We start from the raw sequence: 16638 nt of genomic DNA on the forward strand, positions 1-16638 counted from the left end.
TTTTTTTTTTGCGGTACGCGGGCCTCTCACTGTTGTGGCCTCTCCCCTCGCGGAGCCCAGGCTCCGGACGCGCAGGCTCAGCGGCCATGGCTCACGGGCCCAGCCACTCCGCGGCATGTGGGATCTTCCCAGACCAGGATACAAACCCATGTCCCCTGCATCGGCAGGCGAACTCTCAACCACTGCGCCACCAGGGAAGCCCTGTGTAATGAATTTTAACAAATGATGGAGCCAGTTGTCTTTCACTCTTTTTCAAGAATCCAGTATTTTCTTTGCTGTCCTTATAAGATACTCTTCTAGATGTATGGTTCTCAACCCTGTCTGTGCATCAAAATTACCTGGGTCTTTTTTTTTTTTTTTTAAATGCGATGCCTCATCCCTACTGCAGACCAATTAAGTTAGAATCTCTGGGGCATGACGTGAGCATTGATATAGTTTATAGTTCCTCAGATGATTTTCATGGCAGCCGGGGTTGAGAACCTCTGTTTCAGATAAACTTTAGGACTGTTTTTCAGATTCCTAAAAATCAAACAAAAGTCTTGGGATTTGATTGGGATTATATTGAATTTTATAAACCATTTAAGGGGGATTTTGACATCCTAACAGTTTTGTGGCTTTCCAAGTTGTCTTATCCTGTACATACAAGGTTTGTCTTTTTATGGAGTCTTATGTTGCTCAGAAGCATACTATAGTTTTCTTTATATAGGTAATACACCTTTTTTATTAAGTTTGTTTCTGGATGTATTCATGGGTTTATCATTGCTATTAGAGATGAGTTCTATTTCATTACCTAATTGACTATTGTTTTAATATAGGAAAGATGTTGATATATACATGCCAATTTGGTAATCTGGCCACTTTATGGAGTTCTCTTGTTTATTCTAATACTTCTTCAGGTGATTCTCTTAGGTTTTCCTAGTAGGCAGTCATCTTTTGCATTACTGATACTTTTGTCTTCTTGGCAGTATTTCTACCAGTGTTTATGCTCTTGGAATCCCTGTCTTGTATCTGACTTAAATAGAGATGTGTGTAGTGTTTTATTATTAAGTATAATGTGAGCTTTGGTTTTCAATCTTTTAAAATTGGGGTGTAATCTATTACTCATTTATTGGATGCTGGATTTTGTTAATTCCCTTTTGACATCTATAGTGGTTACCCTGTGATTTTTTTTTCTCCTTTGTTTTATTTATGTGACATTATCTCAGTAGGTTTCCTACTGTCCAACTGAACCATCTCTGTAATTGTGAAATTGAAAGTTAATGTTTTGCTGAATTTTATTGGCTAGTGTTCATTTAGAATTTTTGGTTCTCACTAATCAACAGTGAGATTGATCTGTAGTTCTTTTTTGTGTTTTGTCAGGATTTGATATCAGAGTTGTGTTAATTTGGTCAGAAAGAGTTTGGAAGCTGTTCACATCTGTCCTCTGGAACAGTTTCGAATTTGAATGATCTGTTCCTTGAAGAATTGAGAAACCATCTGTACAACTGTATGGGCTTGAAGCTTTTTTCCTCGAGGGTGACTTAAGATCTTTGACAATACTCCATTAGACTATTGGTCTCTTGAGTCAATATATTTTTCTTTTTAAAAAGTCTAAATATATTTTTATTCTGAAGAAAAACTCAAAATGTTTAAATTCTACTCTCATTAAAAAATATAAAGTGAGTACTATTCCCATGTTACAGATTAGAAATGGAGGCACACAGTATGGAGAGGAGAAATTATTTCATTAAAAAAAAAAAATCATGCCATGTTAACATTATTGCCATGTTGTTGAAATGGCTTATGTTTTCTATTTTAAATGTTTTCTTTAAGAGACACAAAATTAGGAATGAGAAAGTAGAAATAATCAAAAACATCAGGAAAGTCCAAAATTGTAAGAATTTTTGTATAACTCTTAATTAATTGTAAAGCCTGGATAAAAAGAATTTTTATTAAAATATAGATTGTAAAACTGATCCAAGAACAGGCTGCACGGGTTAGTGATTTAAGAGACCCTTAGCCAGACTTTATGGGATCCGATCCTGGCTGTGCTGTGTGATCGTGGAAAGTTACTCAGCTTCCCTGTATTCCCTTCATTCTGTGTGCCTCCATTTCAACAGTAGGAAACCTCATATGTTATCTTCAGTAGCATGCTCTTGTTTTCTACAGAAAATAACCCAAACACTTGTCTTTTAGGAGGAAAGCAAAAAAGATATTTAAAGATAAATTTAAGGGGACTTCCCTGGTGGTCCAGTGGTAAAGAATCCGCCTTACAATGCAGGGGACTCGGATTCAGTCCCTGGTCAGGGAACTAAGATCCCACATGCCGCGGGGTAACTAAGCCCACATGCCACAACCACTGAACTCGTGCGCCTCAACTGGAGCCCGTGTGCCACAACTAGAGAAGAGAAAACCTTCATGCCACGACTAGAGAGGAGCCGCACACCACAATGAAAGATCCCGCATGCCTCAATGAAGATCCCACGTGCCACAACTAAGACCCAGCGCAGCCAAAAAGAAATTAAATAAATAAATAAATCTCTTTAAAAAAATAAAGATAAATTTAAGTGGGAATTGGAAGCCGTACACTCAAGTTCTTCTCCTGGCTAGAAGTATTGAGAGTTGTTGCTCTGCACAGAGAAGGTGGCAGAGGGAAGCCAGACACTGGTTGAAAGAGGAAGGTATTTTGATGTATCTGGGCAAGGAGTCCAGACTCTATAGTTCTGAGGTTGATAAATGCTTTTACAGCCTTAGAAATCCTTTCAGTCCTTTGTTATAAGTAATGTATTGGAAGTAAGGGACCAGATTAGTTTGTGTGGTAAGCCTTCTTCACAGGGGATTAGATTAGGGCTTATTTTTTGATAAGGTTTTTGGAATATTGTTCTTTTTTTTGTTTTTTTTTTGTTTTTTTATTTTAGCAGTACGCGGGCCTCTCACTGTTGTGGCCTCTCCCGTTGCGGAGCACAGGCTCCGGATGCGCAGACTCAGTGGCCATGGCTCACGGGCCCAGCCGCTCCGCGGCATGTGGGATCTTCCCGGACCGGGGCATGCACCCGTCACCCCTGCATCGGCAGGCGGACTCTCAACCACCAGGGAAGCCCTGTTCTTTTTTTAGAAAGTGGTCAGAAAATGGGGAGCTAGCTTTCCGTAGAGCTCTCCCTGAGGAGTGAAGGGTTTGTTTTTTTTTTAAATAAATTTATTTATTTATTTATGGCTGTGTTGGGTCTTCGTTGCTGTGCGTGGGCTTTTTCTAGTTGCAGCGAGCGGGGGCTACTCTTTTTTATGGTGCATGGGCTTCTCATTACGGTGCTTTCTCTTGTTGCGGAGCACGGGCTGTAGGCGCGTGGGCTTCAGTAGTTGTGGCACGAGAGCTCAGTAGTTGTGGCACGTGGGCTTAGTTGCTCCACGGCATGTGGCATCTTCCCAGCTCAGGGCTCGAACTCGTGTCTCCTGCATTGGCAGGCAGATTCTTAACCACTGCGCCACCAGGGAAGTTCTGGGGTGAAGGTTTTGATTTTTAGATCCAGACTCCCCTGGATCCAGTCAACCAATATTTTGGTCAGATAAGATAAAGTGGTCGTTCTCAGACTTGGTGTCCAGCACAGGCACTGCAGGCTTGTTAACCCAGAGTGCTGGGCCTCCCCAGAGTTCCTGATTCAGTAGGTTTGGGGTGGGGCCTGAGAATCTGCTTTTCTTGCCAGCTCCCAGGTGACCGTGGTTGTGCTGATCAGCGATCACACTCCGAGAATTGGCGTGCCGAAGGGATAGATTAGCCACATATGGTCAGTAAGAGAGGAGTAGGGCCAAATTGGCTGTTCAGAATAAGTGACTCACCTTCTCTATTTAGGAATGATAATTGAACATTTCTAACATTTAATAGCAAGAGAAATAATACTGTACATTTGTCTGATCCTTTTCTCTTTCTCATGTAATGTCATCTCATCTGATCCTTGAAATAATGCAAAGGAAACAAGGAAGTTTTTTATTAAGTAAATCCTAATTTGGCCTTTTTGAAAAAGATCACAATGGAGGTAAATGGTCAGTTTATAGAATTAAAAGTTTGAAAGCTCTGAATTAATATAGTGTGCTGTGTGATAATTATATAGCTCCTGTAGGCACAGGTTTTTGGTAGAAATATTAAGCAGTCTTGTACTGGCTCAATAATTGTATCATGACTTTAATGGAGAATATGTGATTCAGGATTTACTGAACTTCTCATGATAATTATCCATGAATTTACTTTAAATTTTTTTAATTAAATGAGGTTGTATATGTATACTTAATGGCTCTACCCACAGATTGTTCTGACCTGCTGCTGCTCCTGTCATTGTTGTCATCATCATCATCATTAGTAGCAGCAGCAGCCGCTTCAGCAGCTCAAACTGCCTTCCCCAGATGCAGTACAGCCAAGTGCTTAAGAGCAGAGGTTGGGATCTGGAGTAAGCTGCCTCAGTTCAAGTTCAGGCTCCACTAATTATTAGCTGTGGGAAAATAATATAATTACTCTGGGTCTTAGTTGTTTGTCTTTTAAATGAGGATAATAATAGTATCCGCCTTTGAGAATTGTATAGATTAAGAGGGGATAGTAATAATATCTACCTCATAGAATTGTGCTGATTAAATGAGATGGTGTATATATAGTTCTTAGCACAGTGTCTGGGTTTACTGTAAAACTTTCAGAGAAGATTGGTTAGTTAGCTGGCTAGATGCTTTCTTACATAAAGGATTTGAGATAATCACATTTGAAGTGATGAGACTGCTTTTCTACTGTTTTCAGTGAATTATTTTCTAGTAATAAAAATAGTTGATTGTACAGAAATTGAAAGTTTAGAGAAGAAACCATAATCTTATCACCCAGTTCATAATTGGTGTTAACTTTTTGATGTTTTCCCTAGCAGTCTTTTATCTATAATTATGTATCTCTTTTTAAAGTCAAAGTTGGAGTTATATTTCTTTTTTTTCCAATTAACTTTGTAACTGATTATTTTCTGTAGCACAAACATGAATGTTTTGCATAATAGCAGCATTGAGTACTTTGATTTGATAGGTCTCCAGGGTGACTACTTTGAAGAGTATACTTGTAAGAAAAACCAGTCAGCTTTGTTAGTTTCTAACTAAAGGTCAACAATTAGGATCTGGGGTTAAAAGACCTACATGTATTAATTTTTTAAATACTTTATTGTTTTACTTTCATTATTAATTTTTTTAAAATTTTTTATTTTTTTTTGCGGTACGCGGGCCTCTCACTGTTGTGGCCTCTCCCGTTGCGGAGCACAGGCTTCGGACACGCAGGCTCAGCGGCCATGGCTCACGGGCCCAGCTGCTCCGCGTCATGTGGGATCTTCCCGGACCGGGGCACGAACCCGTGTCCCCTGCATCGGCAGGCGGACTCTTAACCACTGTGCCACCAGGGAAGCCCCCCATTATTAATATTTTTAAAGGTATAATTTACATAGAGTGAAATGCACAGATCTTAAGTGTTACAGTTTGATTTGTCAAAACTCATGCCCATGTAACCCATACCCTTATTAAGATACAGGGCATATTCATTACCCCAGAAAGTTCCTTTGTATTCCTCCCTTTACCTGTTCTCTCCACCCCCATGTCTGCTGTCACTACTGATTTCTTTCACCATGGATGAGTTTTACCGGTTCTCAAACTTCATATAAATGGAATTCTGTAATGTGGGTTTTTTTGTTTGTTTTTGGTGAGGCTTCTTTTGCTCACGGTGTGTTTTTGAGATTCATCCATGGTGTTGCCTGAATTTAGTAGTTATTTTTATTGCTAATTAGTATTCTGTTGTATTAATATACCATGATTTGCTTATCAAGTCTCCTATTCATGGACGTTGTGCTAGTTTCCAGTTTGGAGCTGTTAAGAATAAAGCTTCTGTGAACATTTTTGTATAAGTCTTTGTGTGGACATATAAATTTTCATTTCTCTTAGATAAATAACTAGGAATGGAATTGACTGGATAAGGAGGGGTCTGTTTCTGGACTGTAGTCTGGGAGTCAGCAAACTATAGCCCATGGGCCAGATCTGGCCCACAACCTAAGAATGGTTTTTATGTTTTTAAACGATTGGTTAAAAAACAAACTAACAAATAAATAAAAGAATGAGGGATGGGGGCTTCCCTGGTGGCGCAGTGGTTGAGGGTCCGCCTGCCGATGCAGGGGACACGGGTTCGTGCCCCGGTCCGGGAAGATCCCACATGCCGCGGAGCGGCTGCGCCTGTGAGCCATGGCGGCTGAGCCTGTGCGTCCGCGGCCTTTGCTCCGCAACGGGAGAGGCCATGACAGTGAGAGGCCTGCATACAGCAAAAAAAAAAAAAAAAAAAAGAATGAGGGATGGAAACCATAGGTCACCTGCTAAGACTAAAATATTTACTAACTGGACCTTTACAGAAAAAGTCTGCCCACCCCTTTTCTAGTCCATTCCATTGATCTGTTTATTTCTTTAGCTTTATAGTAAGTACTAAAATCGGGTTGCTTGGGCTTCCCTGGTGGCTCAGTGGTTAAGGGTCCGCCTGCCGATGCAGGGGACACGGGTTCATGCCCCGATCCAGGAAGATCCCACATGCCGCGGAGCAGCTAGGCCCGTGAGCCATGGCCGCTGAGCCTGCGCGTCTGGAGCCTGTGCTCCGCAACGGGAGAGACCACAACAGTGAGAGGCCCGCGTACTGCAAAAAAAAAAAAAAAAAAAAAAAATCGGGTTGCTTAATTTCTCATTTTCATTTCTGTTTAATTTCTAGATTTTGTGTCATTGTTTGACTTGTTTGTTGCTAATATGGAGAAATATAATTGGTTTTTCTTTATTAACATTATATCCTGTAACTTTGCTAAACTAACTTGTTCTCCTTATTTGGTAGATGCCTTAGAATTTTCTAGGTCATGGTTGTCCTTGTAAAATAGTTTTACTTCTTCCTCTCTAATCGGTATGCTTTTTATTTTTCTGGCTTTACTGCTCTGCCTGAGACCTTCAGTGTTTAATAAAACTGTCTTATTCTGGATCTGTGGAGGAAGACATTCAGTCATTTATTAAGCATGGTGTTAGTTGTAGGCTTTTAGAGGTATCCTTTGTCAGGATGAAGAAGGCCCCTACTCTGCGTAGTCTGCTGCGTCTTTTTATCATAGATGATTGCTGAATTTCATCAAATACTTTTTCTGTATCGAGAGGATCAGGTGGATTTTCTTTATTCTGTTAATGTGGTAAAGTACATCTTTCTGAATGTTGAACCAACCTTACAGTCCTGGGATAACCTCCCTCGATTGTGATGTATTAACCTTTTTACGTACTACTGGATCTGATTTATTTAATTTATTTATTTTTTAAACTGAGTTAGGATTTTCCTTCCTTCCTCCCTCCCCCCCTCCCTCCCGTTTTTATTTGGCTGCGCTGGGTCTTAGTTGTGGTGCACGGGATCTAGTTCCCTGACTAGGAATCAAACTCGGGCCCCCTGTATTGGGAGCTAGGAGTCTTAACCACTGGGCCACCAGGCAAGTCCCAGATCTGATTTATTAGAATATTGTTTAGGATTTATGCGTCTATATTCATGAGGGATATGGGTCTATAATTTTCTTGCAGTGTCCTGATACGGTTTTGGTATCAAGACTACACTGGTTTGTTCCCTCCTTCTTTCTTTTCTGAGTTCAGTATTTTTTCTTAAAATGTTTGATAAAATTCACCAGTGAGACCATCTGCGTCTGGAGTTTTCCTTGTGATAAAGTTTTAAACTATAATTTGATTAGTTTAATAGGTACAGATTATTCATATGTTTCATTTCTTGTGTTAATTCTGATAATTTGTGTTTTTCAAGGAATTTATCCATTTCATCTAAGGTCTTGAATTTATTTGGCATAAAAAGATTCATAATATTCCCCTAATTTCCTTTTAATTTCTACAGACTCTGTAATAATGTCCATTGGCCCCTCTTTCAATCTGATATTTATAATTTTATGTTTCTCTCCTTTTTCCCTGATCAGTCTGGGTAGGGACTTGTCAACTTTATTGGTATTTTCAGACAACCAACTTTTGACTTGTTAATATTCTCATTTTTATAGATCATTGATTCTCTTTTTGTTATTTTCTTTTTTCTATTTTGGGTTTTCTTTGCTCTTTCTAACCTCTTGGGGTAAATGCTTATTAGATCATTGATTTTAGACTTTTCCAATATTAACATTTGAGCAATAAATTTTTTTTAACATCTTTATTGGTGTGTAGTTGCTTTACAGTGGTGTGTTGGTTTCTGCTTTATAACAAAGTGAATCAGTTATGCATGTACATATGTTCCCATATCTCTTCCCTCTTGCGTCTTCCTTCCTCCCACCCTCCCTATCCCACCCTTGAGCAATAAATATTGGTTTGCACTGCATTTCATAAATTTTGATAGGTTTTTATTATCATTTAGTTCAGAATATTTTTATATTTTGATTTGGTTTTTTATATTTGATTTCTTCTCTGGCTCATGTTTCTTTTTTTTTTAATTTATTTATTTTTGGCTGTATTGGGTCTTCATTGCTACACGCGGGCTTTCTCTAGTTGTGGTCAGCCAGGTCTACTCTTTGTTGTGGTGCACAGGCTTCTCATTATGGTGGCTTCTCTTATTGTGGAGCACAGGCTGTAGGCGTGCAAGCTTCCGTAGTTGTGGCACATGGGCTCAGTAGTTGTGGCTTGCGGGCTCTAGAGCACAGGCCCAGTAGTTGTGGCGCATGGGCTTAAGTTGCTCTGTGGCATGTGGAATCTTCCCGGACCAGGGCTTGAACCTGTGTCCCCTGTATTGGCAGGCAGATTCTTAACCACTGCGCCACCAGGGAAGCCCTGACTCATGTTTCTATGTAGAAGTGTGTTGCTTAATTTTCAGATATTGGGGGTTTTTGCAGATATTATTTTGTTACTGATTTCTGATTTCATTATGGTCAGAGAACATGCTCTATATGATTTTTGTCGTTTGAAATTTACTGAGACTTGTTTTATGGCCCAGCATATGGTCTGTCTTTATGAATGTTCTGCATATGCTTGAAAAGAATGGGCCTCCTACAGTTGTAGGGTGTAGCATTTGTAAATGTCAGTTAGAGTAAAGTTGATTGTATTCAAATAGGCAACGTCCTTAATGATGTTTTTTCTGTCTCTTCTATCAGTTACTGAGAGAATGTTAAAAATATCCAACTATAATTATAGATTTTTCTATTTTTACTTTAACTAGAATGAAATTTGATTACTTATTTCATGTATTTTGATGCCCTTTTATTAAGTGAATATACATTTTGGATTATTATGTCTACCTGATGAATTGAACTTTTTATGTTTCTCTTTATTTCTATTAATATTCTTTGTCTCATTAACATAGCTGCTCCCACTCATTAATATTTGCAAAGGATATCTTCTTTTACCCTTTTGTCTATGTCTTTATATCTAAAGTGTGTCTCTTGGAACGAACATATAGTTGGAACTTATTTTTAATTTATTCTGACAATCTTTGTCTTTAAATAGAGGGTTTAATTTATTTACATGAAATGTTGATACAGTTAGACTTAGGTCCACATCTTGCCATTTGCTTTCGATTTGTCCCTTCTGCATATTGTTCTTTTTTTTCTCTTTGTTCCTTTCCTGCCCTTCTTTTGAAGGCTGATTTCAACATCTTTGTCATCTCTCTGTTTGTTTCATTTGCAGTCTTTTGTTCGTTTGTTTAAATATATAATTCCAGTTACGAGTCACATTTTCCTGCCTCTTTCCATGTTTAGTAATTTTTGATTATGTACTGGATATTGTGGATATGTTGTTGAATACGTTTTGTTGTGTTCCATTAGGGAGTGTTGGATTTGTTCTGAGAGACATTTGACTCCACTCTTTGTATTCCTCTTGGGTGTTTTTCCGTCACTGCAAACATTTTAGGAACCATTCTCAAGCCCGGCCATTAACATGTCTCTCAGACTTTAACACAGACTTGGGCAGGGCTTCTTTTTTTTTTTTCTTGCGTTATGCGGGCCTCTCACTGTCGTGGCCTCTCCCATTTGCGGAGCACAGGCTCCGGACGCGCAGGCCCAGCGGCCATGGCTCACGGGCCCAGCCGCTCCGCGGCATGTGGGATCCTCCCGAAACGGGGCACGAACCCGCGTCTCCTGCATCGGCAGGCGGACTCTCAAGCACTGCGCCACCAGGGAAGCCCAGGGCTTCTTAAACTTTAATGATTTGCAGATCACCTGGGGATCTTGTTAAGGTGCAAATTCTGCTTTGGGAGGTCTTGGGAGTGGGGTGCTTTGAGTCTGCTTTTCTCACCAGCTCTAGGAGGGGCAGTTGTTGTGGCTGTGCCCTCCAGGCACTGGGAGGTCTCTCCATCTTGATGGTGTGAACGTAAGTTAGGGTATGTAATGGGTGCCCATTGGTGATTGGATATATCACTCTTCAAAAGTTATCTGTTGTTTCTTTCCTTGTTCAGTGTAGGAGGCTGGGAAGTACTAAACCTAACATTCTTTATGTAAATGGGTCCAAAGCATGACTTCAAGGATCGACTTCTCCAAAATGTTTCTGCAATATTTTGGAAAGAGTTACGTTTACTGTAGACAGTAATTTGCTGTCCATCTGTCACCAAGTTAAAACATTTAGGGTTTTTATGTTGATTACCGCATAATACTTATGGCATTTTTCAGAATTACATAATGACTATAACATAAAATTTCAGTATGATCCTTTTATGAACAAGGATAACAATTACTGTATTTACTTTTTCTGAATTATGGTAAGAGAAGAGCAGGCAAGGAATGATACTTCTGGGTTGGGGTGCCGATTATACTGGGCTCTGTGCTGGGTGCTTTGCAACACAATCTCAATTCGTCTCATGTTTAATAATCCTGTGAGGTACATGCCATATCTGTTTTGCACATGGAATAAAATATTCTGAGCCACTTTTCTGTCTCCCAGGAAATTATTCAAGATGACACATGTTAGAAAGTGGCAGACTTGACTTAAAACCCATCCATGTCTGTCTCCAAGGTCTGTATTTTTTCTACTACACCATTTTGTCTGTAATATACCAGGATTCAGCATAAGATGGGGAAGTGCATAATACCCAATTTTCTGTGTATGGACCAGGTTTTACCCCCATTTTCAAAATTTATAGAATAGATAACTTGGAGAGTGAGTCTAATTTCCCAGGAGTATTTTTTGTTGTACAGAAGGATTTGCTGCTTACACCCTTCTAGAAACACACATGTATACTGTGGGCCTTGCCTGTGGTCTCATTGGGCTGTGGCTCTCAATCTGAAATAGTAATTCAGCCGCACAAGTTTTGCAAGAGCCATAAAGAAGTTGATTTTTCTGGCTAGTGAAAAAGTGTTTACCTCCCGTGTGGGAGGCCAGCATAGTTACAATTACTTTTTATGTGATTTTTTAAAGTGATCTTGTCTCTTAAAAAATTTTTTTTAAACAATACTACTACTGTAGCAAAGAAAGATTTCATTTGTGACTTTCTGGATTTTTTAAAATTTCAAAACACACCAAAGAACGATATAATCAACATCTATGTTTCTGTTAGTCAGAATTAACACATGTTGATATTTTTCAGATTTTCTTCACAGTTTTTTTTTTTTCTTTATTTTTATTTTGGCCACACCACGTGGCTTGTGGGATCTTAGTTCCTCGACCAGGGATCGAACCTGGGCCCATGGCAGTGAAAGTGCCAAGTCTTAACCACTGGACCACCAAGGGAATTCCCTTTTCACTTTTAAAGTAGACACTTTTTTTGGAAAGTTTTAGATTTATAAAAGAATTGGAAGACAGTATTGAGGATTCCTATATTTCTTCCTCCCCCCATTACAGTTTCCCATATTATTATATTTGTATATTTGTCACAATTAATGAGCCAATATTGATACATTATTATTAACTGAAATCCATACAGATTTCCTTAATTTTCCCCTAATGTCCTTCTTCTTTTTTTAAAATTTCATCCAGGATACCACATTACATTTGTTATGTTTTCTTAGGCTCTTCTTGGCTGTGACATTTTCTCAGACTTTCCTTGTTTTTGATGACTTTGACAGTTTTGAGGAGGACTGGTCAGGTGTATTTAGGATGCCCCATTATTGGGATTTGTCTTATGTTTTTATGTAAGACTAGGGTTTTAGACTTATGGGGTTATGGAAGGAAGATCATAAAGTGCCATTTTTTTAAAATTAATTAGTTTATTTTGGCTGCATTGGGTCTTCGTTGTGCACGGGCTCTCTCTAGTTGCGGCGAGCGGGGGCTACTCTTCGTTGCGCTGCGTACTTCCCATTGCGGTGGCTTCTCTTGCAGAGCACGGGCTCTTAGGCACACGGGCATCAGTAGTTGTGGCGCACAGGCTTAGTTGCTCCAAGGCATGTGGGATCTTTGGGACCAGGGATCGAACCTGTGTCCCCAGCATTGGTAGGCGGATGCTTAACCACTGCGCCACCAGGGAAGTCCTAAAGTGCCATTTTTATCACATGGCAAAGGGTGCATATTGTCATCATGGCTGATCACATGGTTGTGAGGCTTACCTGGCTGAGTTCGTGTCTCTGCTGTACTGTTCCATTCCCTCCCCCTTCTAGCCTGTCCTCTTGGAAAGAAGTCACCATGCACAGCCCACACTTAAAGAGTGGGGTTGGGGTCTATCTCCCTCGTGGTGGGATGTCTGTGTAACTTATTTGGAGTGCTTCTGCATGGGAGATTTGTCTCTTTTTCATAGTTTTTTAAAATAAATGAAATCAAATCTAACAGATTAAAAATCTTGGCTCCGGACGCACAGCCTCAGCGGCCATGGCTCACGGACCTAGCCGCTCCGTGGCATGTGGGATCTTCCGGACCGGGGCACGAACCTGTGTCCCCTGCATTAGCAGGCGGACTCTCAACCACTGTGCCACTAGGGAAGCCCTGATTCATTTATTTTTAACATCTATTCATATGACTTAAAACTCTTCTTTAATTTTTTTGTATTAAAATTTTTCTGTATTTGTGCAGAGTTTTGAGTATACACATAACACTCTGAAAACTTTGCTTTTTACAAGAACTTAAAGCAGTGGGTGTAGCTGAATCTCAGAAACAAGAGGGTTTTGTCTTAATAATTGTTAAAATAAAAATTACTCACAAATGGAGTTTCCCCAAAACATTTTTTATTTTTCTTTGATCATCTTTGCTACAGTTGGTAAAATGCATTCTGTGTAAAAATTCCTTTTTTTCCCCCCTTTTGTTGTCTGCTGAGGAGTGAGCACCTTTCCTGAATGTTCTAATGAACAAGTGTCCAGAGTGCTCTAAACAACACCAGATCAGAGCTATGAATTGATTGCTGATGACATTTTCTGTTCAGGAGATGCAAGTAATTATCAGTGGATTGTAATTCCAAAGCCATAGTTCTGTATAATTACATCTGTGCATATTATTGTATATTTTAGGGTAAGAATGTGGCACTTGGGTTTGTAGCTGTTGAAAAATGGCATGATTGCAGTGGTTGCTTTGTTATTACCAAGTGGAAGCTTCATGCCCTCAATAATGAGTCGTTTAATTCTGTTATTCTGCCCAGTGTTTGAAGAATGAACTGGAAAACAAGCCATCTTAAGTCCTAGAACAAGGCAAGAGATAGATAATACTGGGAAATGCCAACTTCATATGTCGTATTGGAATTACTGACCTTGTAAATTACAAGTTACAATGCATGCCCGTCTGTTTTCAGTATTGTAGAAAATTTATTCACTTTAGAGAATCCTGTCTGATGTTAGAGATTTTCTGTGCTCTATTTTTGGAAAGAGATCTTAAAGGCAGGAAGTCTGAGCAGCCCTCTGTGCATGGTGCACAGAGGTGTACAGTCTCGTTGGTCAACTCCCAGCTAGATGGCTGGTCATCTAGTCCGATTTTTGTGGGTAACTGAGTAGAGAGAGACTTTGAAACTGCAAGAGTAACTTCTCTAGGCCTAGTGGATACCCAGGCCCCTTCTTGAGATGTCTTACCGTATTCTCATTCACGGTGGTGATGCCGAACAGCACCCGTCACTGATGAATATTACAGTTACTATTTAGCCCACTTCTCAAGACCCACCTTAAGTTAGACCACCTGAGCTGTTTGCCCACAGGGCCAGGGCCCCCCTCTCCCCCTTCAGACTCCATTTAGCAGTCAGTGTTGGTGCCACCTGCTGACAGTGCACATGTGTTTTCCTTGTAGCTTGTGTCTCTTGCCTTGGGCTCGAGAGGACGTGGCCCTGCATGCTATACACCTCCACCACCCCGTAGTATCTCCCTTCTGGAAGATGCTTAATAGACATCATTCTAATAATTGATAACGTGTATTTTACCACTGCCTTCTCAGCTTCTACTGTGCCAAAGATCAGAGCCTCATTGCTAACAGCTGAGAGCTAGGAGGCAGGTGGGCTTTAGTAAGAGTTGGGCAGATGTGATAGCAGCTGGATCATCTCCTTGCTGGAATAGGTGCTACTCCTGAAATAGGTACTTTCCAACTGTAAAAGTACCTCACTATCGAAACATGGGAGCCAGACACATTCTGGTAAATTCCTCATGATCCAGTCTCTTGCCTGTTGCTCTCCAAAGCTCAGGTACCAGATAGATTCAGATGAAATGGTATCCCTGCTGCCTGAAATATGAACCAGGATTAAGGTAGCAGGATAATTGTGCCTTTGTTGTATCAGGAGTCACTCACGAAATTTCAAAGTTGATAAACATAAGCTACTAAAGCAACATACAGCTTTTTATATCCTGATTGGCTGTTGACTATGTTTTGCTTCTCTTTTCCCTCCTTCCAGCCTTCTTTGCCAATAGTAGTGGTAGATGTCTGAGTGGCTGAGCCTCATTCAGGCTTTTTTTCTGGTCACATGTATAATACATTAGAGCAAAGTGTGACAACTTACAACCATGTTATAACCGGGGTGAATTTGATTTAAATTACCACCCAAGAGTAATCTCTTGACAGTCATAATCAGTTTGATCTACCTAGTTTTATTCAGTGTCCGATGACAGGTTAAAATTAATATTTTAGGGATTTCCCTGGAGGTGCAGTGGTTAAGAATCTGCCTGCCAATGCAGGGGACACAGGTTTGAGCCCTGGTCCAGGAAGATCCCACATGCCACGGAGCAACTAAGCCCGTGCGCCACAACTACTGAGCCTTCACTCTAGAGCCCATGAGCCACAACTACTGAGCCCGTGTGCCATAACTACTGAGCCTGTGCACCACACTACTGAATCCTGCGCACCCTAGAGCCTGCGTGCCACAACTGCTGAGCCCACGTGCTGCAACTGCTGAAGCCTGCACGCTCTAGGGCCTGCGTGCCATAACTCCTGAGCCTGCATGCTGCAACTACTGAAACCCGCGCACCTAGAGCCCATGCTCTGCAACAAGAGAAGCCACTGCAATGAGAAGTCTGCATTCCACAACGAAGAGTATCCCCTGCTCACTGGAACTAGAGAAAGCCGCACACAGCAACGAAGACCCAATGCAGCCAAAAAAGTTAATTAATTAAATTTAATTTTTAAAAATGAAAAAGTTAATATTTTAAGTACAGGTGTGCAGCCCAACAGTGTGTCATCTTGTCATTGTGGGCAGTCATGTTTGAGCAGAGAATGGCTTTTAAAAATAACTTTTCGGGACTTTCCTGGTGGCGAAGCGGTTAAGAATCCACCTGCCAATGCAGGGGGACACGGGTTCAAGCCCTGGTCCAGGAAGATCCCACATGCCACAGAGCAACTAAACCCGTGCACCACAACTACTGAGCCTGCGCTCCTAGAGCCCATGCTCTGCAACAGGAGAAGCACACGCACCGCAGCAAAGAGTAGCCCCCACTCGCCGCAACTAGAGAAAGCCTGTGCTTAGCAATGAAGATGCAACGCAGCCAAAAATAAATAAATAAATTTATTTAAAAAAAAATAATAGGGACTACCCTGGTGACACAGTGGTTAAGAATCCGCCTGCCAATGCATGGGACACGGGTTCGAGTCCTGGTCCGGGAAGATCCCACATGCCACGGAGTAGCTAAGCCCGTGCACCACAACTAGTGAGCCTGTGCTCTAGAGCCCGCAAGCCACAGCTACTGAAGCCTGTGTGCCTAGAGCCGGTGCTCTGCAACAAGAGAAGCCACCGCAATGAGAACCCCACGCACTGCAACGAAGAGTAACCCCTGCTCTCTGCACCTAGAGAAAGCCTGCGTGCAGCAACAAAGACCCAACGCAGCCAAGAATAAATAAATAAATAAAATTCAAAAAATAATAATAACTTTTCCTCCTTAGATAAAATAATGTTTCATGCAGAGAATTTGAATAATACAGAAAAGGTTTAAAAAATAAAAACCACCTCTAAACCCTTTATTAAATATTTTGGTGTTCTGTCTTCCTTGCTCTGTGTGTATGTGTGTGCACACGTGTGCATGTGTTACGGGGATTATATTTTTTTAATCCTTTTTTTAGAAGTTAATGTTGTACAAGGAACATTTTCCCCTTGTCAGTAATGGGTGAGTTTTTATAGTAAAAGAACTATTTTACTTTAAATGCCACCGCTACTGCCTTACATTGATTTTGCACTTTCATTTTCCAAGTGCTTTCACTTACATTATCTTCCGGAGTGAGGTGCAGCATCTGTAGAGTGTTAAGGTACCTCTGTGTGTCCTCAAAGCCATGTCTCTGCACCAGTGGACATGACTAAGAACA

The 16638-nt window shown here is 40.6% G+C and overlaps 1 protein-coding gene and 1 non-coding gene across 3 annotated transcripts in view; one reads left to right on the plus strand and one right to left on the minus strand.

The window, feature by feature from the left end:
- CREBBP (CREB binding lysine acetyltransferase) overlaps nucleotides 1-16638 on the plus strand; it is a 137221-nt gene that overhangs the window by 32090 nt on the left and 88493 nt on the right. The gene's annotated exons all lie outside the window — the stretch shown is intronic.
- TRNAE-UUC (transfer RNA glutamic acid (anticodon UUC)) lies at nucleotides 11610-11682 on the minus strand. Its single transcript has one exon. It is a non-coding gene; the product is annotated as a tRNA-Glu (tRNA).

Source organism: Lipotes vexillifer, unplaced genomic scaffold (assembly GCF_000442215.2).
Source record: "Lipotes vexillifer unplaced genomic scaffold, Lipotes_vexillifer_v1.1 scaffold914, whole genome shotgun sequence".
NCBI lineage: Eukaryota > Metazoa > Chordata > Mammalia > Artiodactyla > Lipotidae > Lipotes > Lipotes vexillifer.